The 19337-nt window shown below is 41.4% G+C and overlaps 1 pseudogene; it reads left to right on the forward strand.

The window, feature by feature from the left end:
• Nucleotides 1–16065, forward strand: part of LOC120020503 — a 28277-nt pseudogene extending 12212 nt beyond the window's left edge.
• Nucleotides 16066–19337: the final 3272 nt, after the last annotated feature.

Genomic DNA, 19337 nt, shown 5'->3' on the forward strand with positions numbered 1-19337 from the left:
CCTCGCCTTCTGGATGATAGCGGGGTGAACAGGCAGTGGCTAGGGTGGTTGTTGTCCTTGATGATCTTTATGATTGATTACCCGCTGTGTTCTCTGTGTCAGACGGTGGTTCTCGGGATCCTGATGCGCTCCATAGGGAATAAGAACACCATCTTACTGGGCCTGGGCTTCCAGATATTACAGCTGGCCTGGTACGGCTTCGGATCACAACCATGGTTAGTACCAACTACCTACCTATAATGTCACTTACTGTAATTCACTAACCATAACACTGGTATGGCTTCGGATCACAACCATGGTCAATAGCAACTACCTTTTAATGTACTGTCCCTATCACTAATCTTGACCCAGGCCTTACCCTAACATATTAGTCACAATAAGCCCTTTAAGCACCACTTTTTGTGGAGCAGTCAGCAAACAGTGAGCAGACATTGCTTTCTTTTCTTCTCATCAACTCGAAATGAAATGGGAATACAATTTCCGTGAGTTGACAAAGTATACCGTGTCGCATTAAACGGCGCTATCCTGTCAGGCCATTAGAGAGCAGCATAACACCAACAACGATACAGTTCACTGACCAGAGCATTGCATCTAGTGTATCCCAATGATCCACAGCACTGAACAGGTCACACTGCGACGATCCTTTATCTTGGGGTCAGCAGAGGAGAGTTGATTTGACTTTATTGTTCTGGCTTTAACACTAATCTACTGTTAGTGGTTTGAACCAGGAGACTGAGAGGACAGGGGAGAGAAGGTAGTCCTGATGCAGTCCTGATTCTCTGAATGTGGTCTTATGACGGTTACTGTTGTTAGTGTTGACTCTGATAGATGCATTGAAGAGAGGTTGAATACAGGCCAGATTAGTCCTGTCTCTGTGATATCGGTCTGTGAGGAGGATTTCCAAGTTTCCACCTCCTGACTATATGACCTTTTCAGCGTACTATGTGTGTACAGTCTGATTTGTTGCCCGCTGATTCCTCTCCGGAGTTGGAAAATACTTTGTTAAAGAATTACCTCAAATGAAAACCAAATTTTTCTACAACGATTGTTTGGTTTGAGCTGAGGTTTCTCTCGGCGCGCACACACACACACACACACACACATGCAAATGGTCGGGAAAATGGAGTTGTGTTTTCTCTCTCTCTCTCTCCCGTTAGGATGATGTGGGCAGCAGGAGCGGTAGCGGCCATGTCTAGCATCACCTTCCCAGCTATTAGTGCCATCGTGTCTCGCAACGCAGACTCAGACCAGCAGGGTGAGCTACTACTACCACATACCAATATAAGACGGCCCTAATCAGAAATTGTCCCCCTCTTTTTCAGATCTGAAATGTTTGTCTATATAATGTACAATGCTTAGTATAGGCTACTTGCTCTAAAGATTTCAACCCCAATGGTGAGCTTATAAATGATTTCTGAAGCGTTTATCTAGTCCTTGTGAAGGTGTTATGAATGCCCTATAAAGCCTTTGGGTCTATTGCAACCATCGATGGCCACCAGATTATCGCCAGCAGATCTCCCGTCAAACCGTCAATATGAGCTGAATTCACCCGCACAGTTTATCTCAATTGCAATCTTTATTGGTCACCTCATTACCGCTCTCTGTTACCTTAATCCTGCTTGCTACTGTATCAAGCATTTTTCAAAGAATTTAGCCCTCTGGTGGGTATTATCATCGGAAACAACTTAATCCTACTTTTTGAGCGGACTAAGGGCGATTTTATCTATTTGACAATCATTCCGTATAACTGAAATAATGTAGGCTTATTTCCTTGTTTACTGTGACAATTTACAAATGAAAAACTAATGTTGATCTAGCTTACTCTTATTATTTTTCAAATTTATTTAATCCATTACATTTTTATTTATTTATTTTACCTTTATTTAACTAGGCAAGTCAGAACCAATTCTTATTTTCAATGACGGCCTAGAAACAGTGGGTTAACTGCCTTGTTCAGGGTCCAAACGACAGATTTTTACCTTGTCAACTCGGGGATTCAATCTTGCAACCTTTCGATTACTAGTCCAACGCTCTAACCACTAGGCTACCCTGACAACTGTCTTTAAAGTAAAAATGTGTGGTATGGTCAGTTCTTATCAAGATTGGGTGTAAAATATCCCTGGACTGTCCATATTTCAAATGTGTAACTAAATCAAGTCAATTGTGATTAAGTTAGGCCTTTTATAATCCATTTTTTTTTATCAAATGAAAATGTAGTCAACATTTATTTAAATTTTTTTTAATGAAAATTGAAAATGTAACCTAGAAGCAGCTGTCTGTTATTATAATCACTTGACCCTCAGCTGAACTGCTGGTTTATCCTTCAGGGTTTTTGGTTGAATTCAAGTTTGCTTTAACGTGCCGGTTCATGTAATCTCCCGTTTAGTAGCAGTTTAAGTAAACCAGCGTTATCACGGTGGTACGTGCAAAGTTCCGCTTGTTCATTGCAATGGACCACCTTCATTTGTAGTATGTTTACTGTGTTCGGTCATTGTGTAACCTCTTCATTGTCTGTCTCTAGGCGTGGTCCAGGGGATGATAACAGGTATCCGTGGTCTGTGTAACAGTCTGGGCCCAGCATTCTATGGCTTCATCTTCTATCTGTTCCACATGGAGCTGACTGATCTGGACGCAGTAGACGGCCCTGGGAAAGAACCCAAAACCAAAATGGCCAACCCCACAGACGAGGTGAGACCAGTGACGATAGAACACATACACACTCACTCAGACAACTCCACGGACAATGTGAGACCAGGAAGGACAGGACTAAGATAGATAACTGTCTTTTGAGAGAGACACACACACACACACAACCCTAATTCACACAATAGGGCCAATACAAGTTGAGCTGTACTGGGCTGGCCTGGTTATCTATCCACCATAGAATGGATGAAAGGACAATGTAAAAAGAAAATGTCTGAGCCAGTGCAGTACAGATCAGGTTGGCCCTATAGTGTGAATGAGCGAGTCCTGAGAAGCAGTAACAGGAAGAGGATAAAGGAGGATGTGATGTACAGGCTTGACTTGTACTGCCAGAGAGCCACTAGGGCTCTGGTCAAAAGAAGTGCACAATATAGGGAATATGGTGCCATTTGCGATTTAACCGATTCTATTTCCTCTGTAGGCAAGCAGCTCAATCTATGGCAACAACCACAGTGTTCTTTGTCCGAAGAGAGTAAGTCAACAATGATAACAGTAGCCACAGCTCGAGCTCTACTCTAATGGCTAATTTACAAGCTAACAAACTTCTGTTGTGACTTATTTGATTTTATGTCTTAATATGTAAGAACGGAAAGCATGTCTGCCTCAGTGTGTGTCTATAGCTGGCACCCTATTCCCTTTATAATGCACTACCTTTGACAAAATGTAGTACACTATAAAGGAATTTGGGATGCAGACAACGTAGAACATGAGGAGAGTGGAACATCTTTAGATCCATCTAAGAGGATGCAGGCTTAACCCTATAACGTTTTTATAGGACAGTTTCCTGAGAGAAGTGTGTATGAGAGAGACCACTTTATTAGTCAGAAATAAGTTTTCAATGTTTACCTATCTGCCATAAATTAGCATAGCAGACAGACAGAGTATGGTTTTGGGTTGTATTTTTTTCCTGTGTTCACACACTTAAGGCTAGTGGTGCTTCAAGTTTTTATTCCAGGGAAATATTGGTGATGTTGTCTTCATATTAATATATTACAACAACCTGTATGAAGACTGTTGTCTGACGTGGGTCTGTAATTGTTGCTATCACTCCTATTGGAGCTCACTAACAGGGATGTAAACACATTTGTGCAGAAAATTTGAGAGAAATAAGCTTTTTCTATGTATGGAACAGCATGGCTACCACAGTATTCTGCAGTGATATGCCATCCAATCTGGTTTGCGCTTAGTGGGACTATCATTTGTTTTTTAACAGGACAATGACCCAAAACACACCTCCGGGCTGTGTAAGGGCTATTTGACCAAAAAGGAGAGTGATGGAGTGCTGCATCAGATGACCTGGCCTCCACAATCACCCGACCTCAACCCAATTGAGATGGCTTGGGATGAGTTGGACCGCAGAGTGAAGGATAAGCATCCAACAAGTGCTCAGCATATGTGGGAACTCCTTCAAGACTGTTGGAAAAGCATTCCAGGTGAAGCTAGTTGAGAGAATGCCAAAGAGTGCAAAGCTGTTAAGGCAAAGGGTGGCTACTTTGAAGAGTCTCAAATATAAAATATAATTTGATTTGTTTAACAATGTTTTTGGTTACTACATGATTCCATATGTGTTATTTCATCGTTTTGATGTCTTCTATTATTCTACAATGTAGAAAATAGTAAAAATAAAGAAAAACCCTTGAATGAGTAGGTGTTTCCAAACTTTTGACTGGTACTGTATGTATTCACAAAGCATCTCAGAGTAGGAGTGCTGATCTAGGATCTGTTTTGACTTAGAGTATAATAGATAACATAGTATATGGACCTATTCCTAGATCAGTACGCCTACTATGAATTGCTTTATACATTTGGGAATCAATATGAACACTGATATTTGCAACAGTCTTTGGAATAATATCATTAGGTGTTCAGTAAGTTAAAATATCACTTATTGTACTGCTGCAGTAGGATAGTAAAGGTTAAATGTTATGTGGTATTAGACACAAGATTGCAAATGTGGTATTTTGGATTTAGACTAGAACAAGTTAAAGGAATCTTAGGACATCTTTAGTTGCCCGTGTCCGTCCGTCTTTGATTCCAAAGGTGTTGCAGATACTACTGTAAATCTTTGCTGTTGTACTTTTGAAACAGTAGATTTTTTTTGTAAAGGATGCTCAAGTGCATTGAAATAACCAAATCACAAATGGAAATAGAACCGGTAGATGTCAAAATGTTGGACATTTTATTGGGATTTCAATTTTGTCCCATTTTTGTAATTTACATTTTTTGGTGTCATATTTGATGCTTGTTTGTGACTACTTTAACTCATGTTTTGTTATCGTTTGTGACTACTTTTGTCTTAATTTTTTGGCTAACAGTTTAAGTGCTATTTATAATAGCTTTTAACACTTGGACATTCCAATGTTGTTTTTTATTTGTGGATTTCTTCAACATTACGTTTTGTGGATTTATTGAATATTTGATTTAATAACAAGCTGTACTGTTTTTACTGAATTGTATAAATGACAAGACTAGCATCATTGAATGTTCCGTGTTATACATGTTGTCGTTATGCCAACCAAACATACTGTTCATAATTTCAGCCTGGTTAGCAATAACCATGGTCAAAAGCCTTATAGGCCCTAGTCAAAAGTAGTAAACTACATAGGGAATAGGGTGACATTTGAGACATAGACCAAATGTCTCTTAGAATGTATATTTATTTAAGTCAATGCTCACAATACATCGGATCAAAACATATTGGACCAACAACACACAAGGGCAGTAAACCCAATGACTAAGATCCTACATTAATTCAAACAATTCTGCACCAGCCCTGACACACAACACATGTACAGTTCCAACACACTGGCTTTTCAGTAAATGCACAAACATTCTTGTACTTACAATACATGTGTGTATGTTAACTTGAAGGATATGGCATCCTATAGGTTTGATTGCTACAGTAGTATGGTGCAGCTACATTTCTCAGACTGACCCTGATTTTTCTGACCGCTCCTGAGCCTCCTCTCTTTGTGCCTACTGTTAGCCAAGAAATTACCAGACCAAGCCAACATGAGTGGAAATGGTTGAAAATATAATTTTAATATGTGAAATTAATGTCAAACTATTTATTTAAAGGTTTATTCTACATCAAGGTGTGTGACTTTCTCTTGCAACATACAGTGGGCTACATGTACAAACATGTACGAGAAATGGGGTCGTGTTCATTAGTGCTCACCATAGCAAAACGTTTTGCAATGGGAAATAAAAATGAACATTTCTTATTGGACAAGTCCGGTTGGTACCTCTCCACTGTTTTCTTCTGTCATGCCTACTGAACACGACCCAAGCTCCAGCATTAAGAGCCCTGTTTAAAACCTCTCAGATCTCTACCTCAGAACCTGGGCAAACACTGAACATTCTGTTCTGTTGTTCATTTCCTTTCATTTATACTATTGTGTTAGATCCTCCGTGTGTGTTTAACCGTGAAATGTGAGGACTTTTTAGTTTTTAATCAGAAGCAACACCTCCATTCCTCTACAAGGTTATTTTGAAGTCACTGATAGGACCCTTTTCCTGTAAGCAGTTAGTACACACACATACTGATAGGACCCTTTTCCTGTAAGCAGTTAGTACACACACACACTGATAGGACCCTTTTCCTGTAAGCAGTTAGTACACACACATACTGATAGGATCTTTTCTCTACGCAAACACTGCTAAATCATAGTTTTAAACAAAGATTACTATATTACCCGTATTAAAACCATAAATTATTTTGCCTGTTAATTCAGAATTGTCTATAATAAACAAGCAAAAGGGGGAAGAGTACACCCTAAAGCAAACACACACACACACACACACACACACACACACACACACAGTATTGTAGTAAATACAATGTAATTGGTTTCCTGAAAATGACAGTTGATGAAACAAACCCAACCCCCAAAGTGTTCCTGAGTATGGACAATCTGTGTGTACAGTTTGTCACACCTGAAGTTACAGCTCGATTTCGATTAATGGCCTGTGATCCTGGCCTGTCAGCCAGCTTCCCTTACTAAGAACTTTCTCTAAATGTTGAGGATCATCATCATCTGGTGTACTAGGGGGTCTGGTATGGTATCGCCACAAACACAGACTTAGACACGTGTGTAGACACACACACACACACACCAAGCATGTAATGCTGATGTAGGCAGCCTGACAGCAGGCAGTTATGTCTATTTAGAGCAGCAGGTGGTATGTGGTCTTAACTTGGACTTGAAGAGAATCTCTGAGATGGATACTAATAAGAGTCTTAGCCTTAATCCTGTCATTGGCCTCATTAACCCGCCATACTGTATGATGATGAATTGAATATGTGTCCCAAATGGCACCCTATTCCCTACATAGTGCATTGCTTTTGACCACAGCCCTATGGGTCCTGGTCAAAAGTAGTGCACAATATAAGGAGTAGAGTGCCATTTAGAACACTGCTTCTGACTGCCCCTGCCATTTGGATCTGGTTATGATATAGACTCATTACAGACCCAACTGTGCTAATCAACTAGTCTAATTACTAATGAGGAAGGAAGGATGGATGGATAGTGGAAGGGGGTGGGGCTGGGTATACATTGGCACAGTGTAAGCAATTGTCAAAAATACCGACTGGGCACAAACTGGTTGAATCAACATATTGTGACATGGAATCTAGTGGAAAATACAATGGATTTGAAAAAAGTAAACCAAAATTGTTTTGAGGGTGAGATTTCAACAAACAGGAGTATGTCATCATGGTAACCAATTTTCAACATAGACAAACGCTTGTATAAAATGTGTTGAATTTGTACCTTTTGAAACAACGTTATATCCACTTTTTTAAAAAGAAGAAAAAACAGTAGGCTGGGCAGCGTCTCCTACTGGAGAGTTAATTAATCTACAGCTATCCATTTGCTCTCCAATCCAGGGTTTTGTCACTGACTACTACCAATGTGCTATAATGAAAACGATTATTCAGAGAACTCTTAACTAAATACATATGTCGGATCTTAATTTGATAACTCTTTTGTTACAGTGAATTTTCATGGTGCTTCAGGAAATTCAAATGAGCCTTGTGATTGGCCAAAAAGGATATACTTTATTTCTATTGTACAGAATGCTTGTAAAATAGATAAATTGCCCTTAGTCTGTTTTGTTTTTTTTTAAATAAAGGACTAAATTGTTCGAAGACAATGCCAACCAGAGGACGAACATATATTGAAAGACAGGAATAAGGCAGACAGAAAGAGGCAAAGCGAGAAGGCTCTCTCTCGCCAAAATAAGCCCAATGCGTTTCAATGGGCTTAAATATGCAGACCTAAACTCGTCGCCTGCTTTCCTGCCTTTGGGACGACTCTCACTGTTAGGGCTAAGACATGAGCATTTCGTCATTATAAATGGATCTCTGACTAAGGCGAAACCGACATATTTTAGGGAGCGGTAAAGGTGACCAATAATGGTTGCAGTTGAGATCAGCTGTGGGGGTGAATTTAGCACATATTGATGGTATTGATGGCACATAACGAGCTCTCAATTGGCGGTAATATAGTGCCATCGATGGTTGCAATAGTCCTCTTGTTATTATGATGCTGCGGTGGTTCTACCTGTTGATCTAGCTAACGTTAGCTAGTTACATGGTTTACACTGCAGCTAGTTTAGACAGTTTATCTAGTGGCAGCCTAAAGACAAACTGGATTTTGAATTGTGTTTGGTTGTCAAGGCAACCAAATATCAACATTTTGAAGGAGATGTTTGGATCTTCTGCTTGGATAGTTCCATCTGTTCCACTGACTTAGTCTGGCCTTAATTTCAGTTTGTCTACAAATTAATAATGTGTATGTTGGATTTGCGTCTCCATCGCAACCAAAAATCGAAGTTAATAGGACTAAATCAAAATTTGATTTAGTGCTATTCTTTAACCTCGATGTGTGGTTTATATGGAGACATGAATCCAACATATCAATTATTCATTTGTTGACAAACTGGAATTAATGAATGAAAGACATTTTATTTTCGGCAACCCATTAGTTGACACAAACAAGGATTACAATTATTCACTATGATAATTCAGTGATAATTCTTCCAGTGAATAAGAAATCAATACATAATAGTAAATAAGGTTATCCAAGCAATAATTATAATCCTAGAGCAGTAAAAATGTATATATAAAAAATACAGATAACTACTGAAAATATATGGAAAGGCATTTGAACCCAGTCTGGCACAAAGAGAAGATTCAAGTGTGAGACAGGCCTATACACAATCTAGACATACGTGGCATTTGCTATACAGGAGTTAAAAATATATATTTTATATAGGTCGCCCTTTTTCTTTTATTGCAGGCTTTATCTACAAATCCTGGAAAAGGAAATACACAATGGACAAAAAAACATTTCAGTTTCTCCTCATCGCTCAGCCACATAATGCCAGAGTATATGTGGTGAGCTTTCTGGAATAAGGACAAGCGTATATCGTGGTAGAAAGGGCAATAGAGGGTGAACTGAATTTATTTCTCTGTTTCTTCGAGGTCACAATAGTTAGTCTTTCTTCTTCCATTTCACCAAGACTAAAGGCGGCCCGCACTAAAAAGCCAGATCTGTACAGACTTAAAGGACATTTTGGTGACCTTATTTGACATTTTCTGCTGCTTTTGAGACACGGTTCGATCACACCTTGGGGCACTACTTATTGAGTAAGTAAAACACTAAACAATCACAATACAGTAACTAGTGGTCACTCTATTGTCAGTTATTAATGATAAACCTTTGAACAGCACTCTTCCTCCCCTCCCTCCATCTCTCTATTTTTCAGCTCCAGATGACAGCCTGCACATGCTCCGAGGGTTGCAGGTCTGCCGACTTCCTTTTGGTCACACGTTTTATTTGGAGAAATATCCAATCAACCAAAGACATTGCTTTAACTGTGAATGTACTTTATTGCATATTATATTATTACATTTTCCTCAAATAAAATGGAACATACATAACGTGTTTATTTTATTCATTTACATTGGGTCTAATGTGAGAGTCATGTTTTGAAATGACAACGTGAAAACAGGTTTTTAAGAAATGTTTGTGAATTTATTACAAAAAAATACAGATACCTTATTTAAATAACTATTCAGAGCCTTTGCTATGAGACTAAAAATTGAGCTCAGGTGCACCATGTTTCCATTCATCATCCCTGAGATTTTTCTACAACTTGATTGTAGGTCACCTGTGGTAAATTCAATTGATTGGACACAATTTGGAAAGGCACACACCTGTCTATATAACCTCCCACAGATGACAGTGCATGTCAGAGCAAAAACCAAGCCAGGAGGTCGAAGAAATTGTCCGTAGAGTGCCGAGACAGGATTGTGTCAAGGCACAGATCTTGGGAAGGGTACCAAAAAATGTGTGTAGCATTGAAAGGCCCCATGAACCCAGTGGCCTCCATCATTCTTAACTGGAAGAAGTTTGGAACCACGAAGACTCTAGAGCTGGCCGCCTGGCCAAACTGAGCAATCGGGTGAGAAGGGCTTTGGTCAGGGAGGTGACCAAGAAACCGATGGTCCCGCTGACAGAGCTCCAGAGTAACTCTGTGGAGATGGGAGAACCTTCCAGATGACAACCATCTCTGCCACTCACCAATCAGGCCTTTATCGTAGAGTGGGCAGACGGAAGCCACTCAGTAAAAGGCACATGACAGACCGCTTGGAGTTTGCCAAAGGGCATCTGGTCTGATAAAACCAAGATTGAACTCTTTGGCCTGAATGTCAAGCATCACATCTGGAGGAAACCTGCCACCATCTGTTCTGCCCCTGAGCAAGGTAGTTAACCCACTGTTCCCCGGGAGACGAAGACGTGGATGGCAGCCCCCCACACCTCTCTGATGCAGAGGGGTTGGGTTAAATGCGGAAGACACATTTCAGTTGAATGCATTCAGCTGTACAACTGACTAGGTATGCCCCTTTCCCTACGGTGAAGCATGGTGGTGGTAGCATCATGCTGTGGAGATGTTTTTCAGCGGCAGGATCTGAGACTAGTCAGGATTGAGGGAAAGATGAACGGCGCAAAGTACAGAGATGCTTGATGAAAACCTGCTCCAGAGCTCTCAGGACCTCAGACTGGGGCGAAGGTTCACCTTCCAACAGGACAACGACCCTAGGCACACAGCCAAGACAACGCGGGAGTGGCTACGGGACAAGTCTCTGCATGTCCTTGATTGGCCCAGCCAGCCTGGACTTGAACCCGATAGAACATCTCTGGAGAGACCTGAAAATAGGTGTGCAGCAACGCTCCCCATCTAACCTGACAGAGCTTGAGAGGATCTGCAGAGAAGAATGGGAGAAACTCCCCAAATACAGGTGTGCCAAGCTTGTAGCGTCATACCCAAGAAGACTTGAGGCTGTAATCACTGCCAAAGGGGCTTCAACAACATACTGTGTAAAGGGTCTGAATACTTATGTAAATGTGATTTAACTTTTTTATTTGTAATACATTTTCAAAACTTAAAAAACATGTTTTTCGCTTTGTCATTATGGGGTATTATGTAGATTGAAGGCAAAAAACAATTTAATCAATTTTAGAACAAGGCTGTAACAAAATGTGGAAAAAGTCAAGGGGTCTGAAGAATTTCCGAATGCACTGTACATATTCACATACTATTGTGTGTGAGAGACCGAGTGTGTGTGTGTGTGTGTGTGTGCGCGCATGTTGCGTTTTATTTTTTGTGTGCTTTTCTGCTACATAAAAAGCTGACGTCAAACTTCCTCCAGGTCATCTCTCTTGTAATTCCTTGGCCTTGGTTGCCTGATGAATCACCCTGATTTTTAATCACTACATACATTCACTGTGGAGAACAAACATCAGTTTAACCTGAACAATGTGGATGGGTAGCCAGGGAATGCCCTTGGCACATTAAAAATACTTTTGCAGGACAATAAACATATTTGCCACTCCTGTGAACCCTGTACATATGTGAGGGCTGTTGGGGCCCCATTTCAGCTCCAGATGACAAAACCTGCGCACACTCCCAGAAGGTTGCAGGTCTGCCGACTTCCTTTTTGTCATTCAAATATCTAATAACTGTTGCTTTAACTGTGAATGTACTTTATTACACACAATCCTCAAATAAATGGAGCATACATAAAATAATGTATTTACATTGGGTCTAGTGTGTGTGTGTGTGTGTGTGTGTGTGTGTGTGTGTGTGTGTGTGTGTGTGTGTGTATGTGTGTGTATGTGTGTGTGTGTGTGTGTGTGTGTGTGTGTGTGTGTGTGTGTGTGTGTGTGTGTGTGTGTGTGTGTGTGTGTGTGTGAGAGAGAGAGGAATGTTTCTCAACTCAGAAAAAAAAGCACACAGAATGTTCTCAAACTAAAAAATTAAGCAATACTCTTACAATATTATCAATCACACTGATTGGAAAGATTCTTAGAGTAATTATGTAGATATTGATAATGAATATGTAGGCGTAGATATCTCCAATCCTAAAATAAAATAGTGAAGTAATTACAATGCATTTACATTGGGGATAATGTGTGTGTGTGACAGAGAGAGTGTGTGGGATGTTGTTTTATTTTCCCTTGTCAGCCACCTATCTCTGCTTTCTTTGTTAATCGTGATAGACCCGGTGTATGCACTTCTGGGTGAGCCTATCAGGGGCAGTGGTGGAGTGCATGGCAGATCTGAAAGAGAGATGCACAAAGTGACAGTAGGTAAACAGTTGTTGGTGTGAGTGAGTGAGCGTATGTGTATGTAATATAATTCCGAATGACCTATATCCATCTGGGAATCCTCAAAAGTTTCTCCCTTCGCAGCTAAGTGTAGTAAGAACTGGTGCAGCCGGTAAATGAAATACCACAGCAGCTGCCACCCCCAGCAGCTGAACTGCTGGGGGTGGCAGATCTAAAAGAGAGAGACACAATTGTATTAACTGACAGTAATCATACAACTAAACAGACAGAATGAGTGTAAGGCCTAGATTCGATCAGATCAAGCGGTAACTGACACCCACATAGCTGATGTTTTGGCGGTGTCTGAGGTGTAACTGCGTTGGATCTGTCAGATCAGGAAGCAGCTGCTCTTGATCATTGTCACGAAACCACACCCGTCCTACTCACTTTCTCGTTCTGAAAGTGTAGGTTACATAGAATTAATGACACTCAAATTCTAAATCATTCAACTAAATAAGGAGGATTTCTATCAGCCTAATCGAGGTGTAGATTACATCTCAAATTTCAGTCATCTATCTTGTAAGCAGGGCTGCATGAGATTTCTGTTAATACGACTCCGTGCAGCCAATGGCAATGTCCGCTTTAGGTATAATGCCAGGAGCCGCTTTTGAATTTGACAGCTCTAAGACAGTTCCACCGCTATGCGGATGTCGGAGAGTATGTGAGGGAGAGTATGCGTGTGTATACATGGATGTGATAATTACCTGTATCATCTGTCGTGGCCGGTGTAGCAGGTGCAGGAGCAGACGACTGCAGCTGTGAGGACTCTGGTTGCGCTAATAGATCTAAAAGAGAGAGGAACAATTTTCTTAAGTGAAAATAATTATACAACATAACAGAGTGAGTGAGTATACATGTGTGTGATAATTACCTGGACCACATCACACTGCTTCAGGTCTACAAGCCTCTGGAAGTTCCAGCGTGCCACTCCAGGCCTGGAACAGCTTGGTGGAAACACAGTTACCTGTCACCCACCGTGCCTGGTTGGCAGATCTGAAAGATAGACACTATAATATTTTAATGACAAAGCATTGACTAACCTAAATTAAGTTTCATTTTCCCGACTTCTCATTGTACTTGCCCTCGCAATCTGTGGTGTGTGTGATCTGTGTTATTGTGACTCAGAAGTGAGTCAACCTGACCACATCCTTGTAGCAGGACATTCAGTGATTAGATTCAGATCTGGATTGGCAAGTACGCTAAATCACGTGAAGTTAAAAAACCTCTAGGGCTTAGTCTACACAAATTGAATAAAGGATGCAGGACCTGAGCCCTACGACCAGGACTACCTGGCCTAATGACTCCTGGCTATCCCTGTCCCCAGTCCACCTGGTCGTGCTGACGATTCAGTTTCTGCTGTTTCTGTCGGTGGTTATTGAACCCTGACCTGATCAGGACTCACCGGAAGTGCTACCTTGTCCCAGACCTGCTGTTTGATCCTGTCTCTCTCTACTTGACCTGCTGTCTCAACAAGAGGTCGACTGATTAACCGGAATGGCCGATTAATTAAGGCTGATTTCAAGTTTTCATAACAATCGGAAATCGGTAATTTTGGACGGCAATTTTTTTTTTTAAACCTTTATTTAACTAGGCAAGTCAGTTAAGAACATATTCTTTATTTCAATGACGGCCTAGGAACGGTGGGTTAACTGCCTTGTTCAGGGGCAGAACGACAGATTTTTACCTTGTCAGCTCAGGGATTCAATCATGCAACCTTACGGTTAACTAGTCCAACGCTCTAACCACCTGCCTCACGAGGAGCCCGCCTGTTACGCGAATGCAGTAAGAAGCCAAGATAAGTTGCTAGCTAGCATTAAACTTATCTTATAAAAAACAATCAATCAGTCAATCATAATCACTAGTTATAACTACACATGGTTGATGATATTACTAGTTTATCTAGTGTGTCCTGCGTTGCATATAATCGATGCAGTGCGCATTCACGAAAAAGGACTGTCGTTGCTCCTACGTGTACCTAACCATAAACATCAATGCCTTTCTTAAAATCAATACACAGAAGTATATATTTTTAAACCTGCATATTTAGCTAAAATAAATAAAATAAACTTTAGCAAAAGTTAAACAATTTTAAGGCAATGCTACCAAATACTAATTGAATGTATGTAAAAACTTCTGACCCACTGGGAATGTGATGAAGGAAATAAAAAGCTGAAATAAATCATTCTCTCTCCTATTATTCTGACATTTCACATTCTTAAAATAAAGTGGTGATCCTAACTGACCTAAGACAGGGAATTTTTTCTCTGATTAAATGTCAGTAATTGTGAAAAAATGTGTTTACATGTATTTGGCTAAGGCGTATGTAAACTTCGACTTCAAGTGTACACATGTTACATGCTAGCATGTTAGCTAAAAAAGTATCTATCGAGCAAGAATATATACAAAGAAATTTAAATTGAAAAAAGGTAAAATGAAAATAATAGTTTGCTGTCTTCCAGCTTCAGTATGAAGTGACTGTGTTAGCTGTGTTGTTGGCTAGCTCCTTTGAACAACAGTGTTCTGATGAGTGAGCAAATGTTCTATGCCAGGCGAAATTTCGCTTCATTTTCTAATTGTTATGTGTGTATCCAAATAAATGTCACTAGAAAACAGCTTAAACCAATGCAAATGCAGCTACTTTGCTGTTATTCTGGCTGCACTGTTTGACGTGACTGTAAATTAGCCATAATTGTCTAGCTAGCAAGCAAGGGACACGATCGTTGCCAGCCAGTATGACAATGGAACATTTAGAACGAACGACTGGGTCGCGTCCATAGATACAGAATTGATAGAATGAATGACCAGCCGACTTGGGTAGCAACACTAGATTTGTGTATGGAATATTGTGGAAGGAGGAAATAGTATGAATAAATTCAGCAAAATAACGTTTTTTATGAAAATATGTCAATCATTATTTGAATATGTTGGTAACCCTCCAAACCCCTCGAAGCTGGTGTTTGGAGGATATACATTATTGGCACGGTTTACCAATACTAACAACACCCGTGCCAATATATCCTCCAAACACTGGCTTCTCTGGCATTATCACTTAAGCAGAGACGCTGTCATAGCATATTTAGGTTCTAGTCCCAGATTAGGTGCACGAGACTGGACGAATACGTACATTGAATTAGTTCTCCTGGAACTGGCTCGGGTCCGCACGCACACACACAGTCACACACAAACACACACAGCCCCTCCCCCCACACACACACACACACACAAACCTCAATAGTAAATGAGAGTGTCCATTAACCCTCCAAAGCCCCAGTATCCATCAACCAAGACTCAAAACAACAATGTTGTTTTTAGAAACACTAGAACGGGCAGCAGGAAGGAATCTTTCTTGAGAACGAGACACCATGGGACCCCAGGCGGTCCAAAGGGGAAGCCAGCGAGGTGAAAGAGGACGTCACACTCGGACTGAGTGGAGAGAACGGATGGCATCACCTCTTCCTGAGTGCGGATCGTCGTGGCGCCCTGGCGGAGCCCTCGGATGAATCACTCTGTGAACTTTATTGTTGTTCCTGTCAGACAGCTTCGTGTGAAAGGGTCTCTGTCTCTCACCTCTGGTGCACCCCTGTTCCCTTCCCATGTTCTATATGTAGATCTCCGTCGGTGGAGTGCCTCCGGACAGACGGCGTCCTTCACTCCCATTGTCCATGGATGTTGGGTGGACCGTTAACACAGGGATGGGAGTTTCTCACCTAACGGCCGCTTCGACAAAGACTGAGTCCCAAATAGCCCCATATTCCCCATATATCACTACTTTTGACCTGTGTAATGCACTATGTAGGGAATAGGTTGCCTTACGGGATGTTGCCAGGGGCCGGGGGAGCCTCTGGGGGACATCACTGTTTAGTTTTTGTTCCACCAGGGGAAGGTTGGGAACTGTGAAGATTGGACAGAGTAGACCCACTATGACGGCCCCCACTCTCCTTCCCATCCTCACATATACAGTGCATTTGGAAAGTATTCAGACCCCTTGACTTTTTCCGCATTTTGTTACATTACGGCCTTATTCTAAAATGTATTAGATTGTTTTTTCCCCTCATCAATCCACACACAGTAATGAGAAAGCAAAAACAGGTTTAGACATTTTTGCACATTTATTACAGATAAAAACAGAAATATCACATTTACATAAGTATTCAGACCCTTTACTCAGTACTTTGTTGAAGCAACTTTGGCAGAGATTACAGCCTCAAGTCTTCTCGGGTATGACGCTACAAACTTGGCACACATGTATTTGGGGAGATTCTTCCATTTGTTTCTGCAGATCCTCTCAAGTTCTGTCAGGTTGGATGGGGAGCATCGCTGCACAGCTATTTTCAGGTCTCCAGAGATGTTCGATCGTGTTCAAGTCTGGGCTCTGGCTTGGGCACTCAAGGACATTCAGAGACTTTATTATTTTTATTTCTTTCACCTTTATTTAGCCAGGTAGGCCAGTTGAGAACAAGTTCTCATTTACAACTGCGACCTGGCCAAGATAAAGCAAAGCAGTGCAACAAAAACAACACAGAGTAACACATAAACAAACATAGTCAATAACACAACAGAAAAATCTATGTACTGTACAGTGTGTGCAAATGTAGAAGAGTAGGGAGGTAAGTAGCAATAAATAGGCCATAGAGGCGAAATAATTACAATTTAGCATTAACACTGGAGTGAAAGATGTGCAGATGATGATTTGCAAGTAGAAATACTGGTGTGCAAAAGAGCAAGAGGGTAAGTAATAATATGGGGATGAGGTAGTTGGGTGTGCTGTTTACAGATTGGCTGTGTACAGGTACAGTGATCGGTAAGCTGCTCTGACAGCTGATGCTTAAAGCTAGTGAGGGAGATATAAGACTCCAGCTTCAGTGATTTTTGCAATTTGTTCCAGTCATTGGCAGCAGAGAACTGGAAGGAAAGGCGGCCAAAGGAAGTGTTGGCTTTGGGGATGACCAGTGAAATATACCTGCTGGAGTGCGTGCTACACAGGGTGTAGCATAGCACAGGGTGTTGCTATGGTGACCAGTGAGCTGAGATGAGGTGGGGCTTTACCTAGCAAAGACTTATAGTTGACCTGGAGCCAGTGGGTCTGGCGACGAATAGGTAGCGAGGGCCAGCCAACGGGAGCATATAGGTCACAGTGGTGGGTAGTATATGGGGCTTTGGTGACAAAACAAATGGCACTGTGATAGACTGCATCCAATTTGCTGAGTAGAGTGTTGGAGGCTATTTTGCAAATGACATCGCCGAAGTCAAGGATCGGTAGGATAGTCAGTTTTACGAGGGTATGTTTGGCAGCATGAGTGAAGGAGGCTTTGTTGCGAAATAGGAAGCTAGATTTAATTTTGGATTGGAGATGCTTAATGTGAGTCTGGAAGGAGAGTTTACAGTCTAACCAGACACCTAGGTATTTGTAGTTGTCCACATATTCTAAGTCAGAACCGTCAAGAGTAGTGATGCTAGTCGGGCGGGCGGGTAGTAATCGGTTGAAGAGCATTCACTTAGTTTTACTAGCATTTAAAAGCAGTTGGAGGCCACGGAAGGAGTGTTGTATTGTATTCAAGCTTGTTTGGAGGTTTGTTAGCACAGTGTCCAAAGAAGGGCCAAATGTATACAGAATGTTGTTGTCTGCGTAGAGGTGGATCAGAGAATTACCAGCAACAAGAGTGACATCATTGATATATACAGAGAAAAGAGTCGGCGGAGAATTGAACACTGTGGCACCCCCATAGAGACTGCCAGAGGACAACAGGCCCTCCGATTTGACACACTGAACTCTATCTGAGAAGTAGTTGGTGAACCAGGCAGTGCAGTCATTTGAGAAGCCAAAGCTATTGAGTCTGCCGATAAGAATGTGGTGATTGACAGTGTCGAAAGCCTTGGCCAGGTCGATGAAGACGGCTGCACAGTACTGTCTTTTATCGATGGCGGTTATGATATCGTTTAGGACCTTGAGCGTGGCTGAGGTGCACCCATGACCAGCTCGGAAACCAGATTGCACAGTAGAGAAGGTACGGTGGGATTCGAAATGGTTGGTGATCTGTTTGTTATGCTTTATTTTGATGTATTGCACTTGTGATTTCATGAAAGTTTAATATTTGTAGTCATTTAATTTGAATTTTGCACTCTGCAATTTCACCGGAAATTGTCGAAATTGCAGCGATACACAATCCCATCTGGTTTGCGCATAGTGGGACTATCATTAGTTTTTCAACAGGACAATGACCCAACACACCTCCAGCCTGTGTAAGGAATATTTGATTAAGGAGAGTGATGGAGTGCTGCATCAGATGACCTGGCCTCCACATTTACCCGACCTAAACCCAATTGAGATGGTTTGGGATGAGTTGGACTGCAGAGTGAAGGTAAAGCAGCCAACATGTGCTCAGCATATGTGGGAACTCCTGCAAGACTGTTGGAAAAGCATATCCGATGTAGCTGGTTGAGAGAATGCCAAGAGTGTGCAAAGCTGTCATTTTTGAAAAAAATATATGTTTTTATTTATTTAACTAGGCAAGTCATTTAAGAACAAATTCTTACAATGACGGCCTAGGAACAACAACTGCCTTGTTCAGGGGCAGAACGACAGATTTTTACCTTGTCAGCTTGGGGGTTCTATCTAGAAACCTTTCGGTTACTGGCCCAACGCTGTAACCACTAGGCTACCTGCCACCCTGTCACCAAGGCAAAGGGTGGCTACTTTGAAAAATCTAAAATGTATTTTGATTTATTTAACATGGCTTTCGAAGATTTTAGAAAGGCAGGGCAGGATGGATATAGGTCTATACGTTTGAGTCTAGAGTGTCTCCCCCTTTGAAGAGGGGGATGACCGCGGCAGCTTTCCAATCTTTGTCCCGAAGCCACTCCTGCATTATCTTGGCTGTGTGCTTAGGGTCGTTGTCCTGTTGGAAGGGGAACCTTCGCCCCAGTCTGAGGTCCTGAGTGCTCTGGAACAGGTTTTCT

Source organism: Salvelinus namaycush, chromosome 25, assembly GCF_016432855.1.
Source record: "Salvelinus namaycush isolate Seneca chromosome 25, SaNama_1.0, whole genome shotgun sequence".
In the NCBI taxonomy this organism is placed as follows: Eukaryota; Metazoa; Chordata; class Actinopteri; order Salmoniformes; family Salmonidae; genus Salvelinus; species Salvelinus namaycush.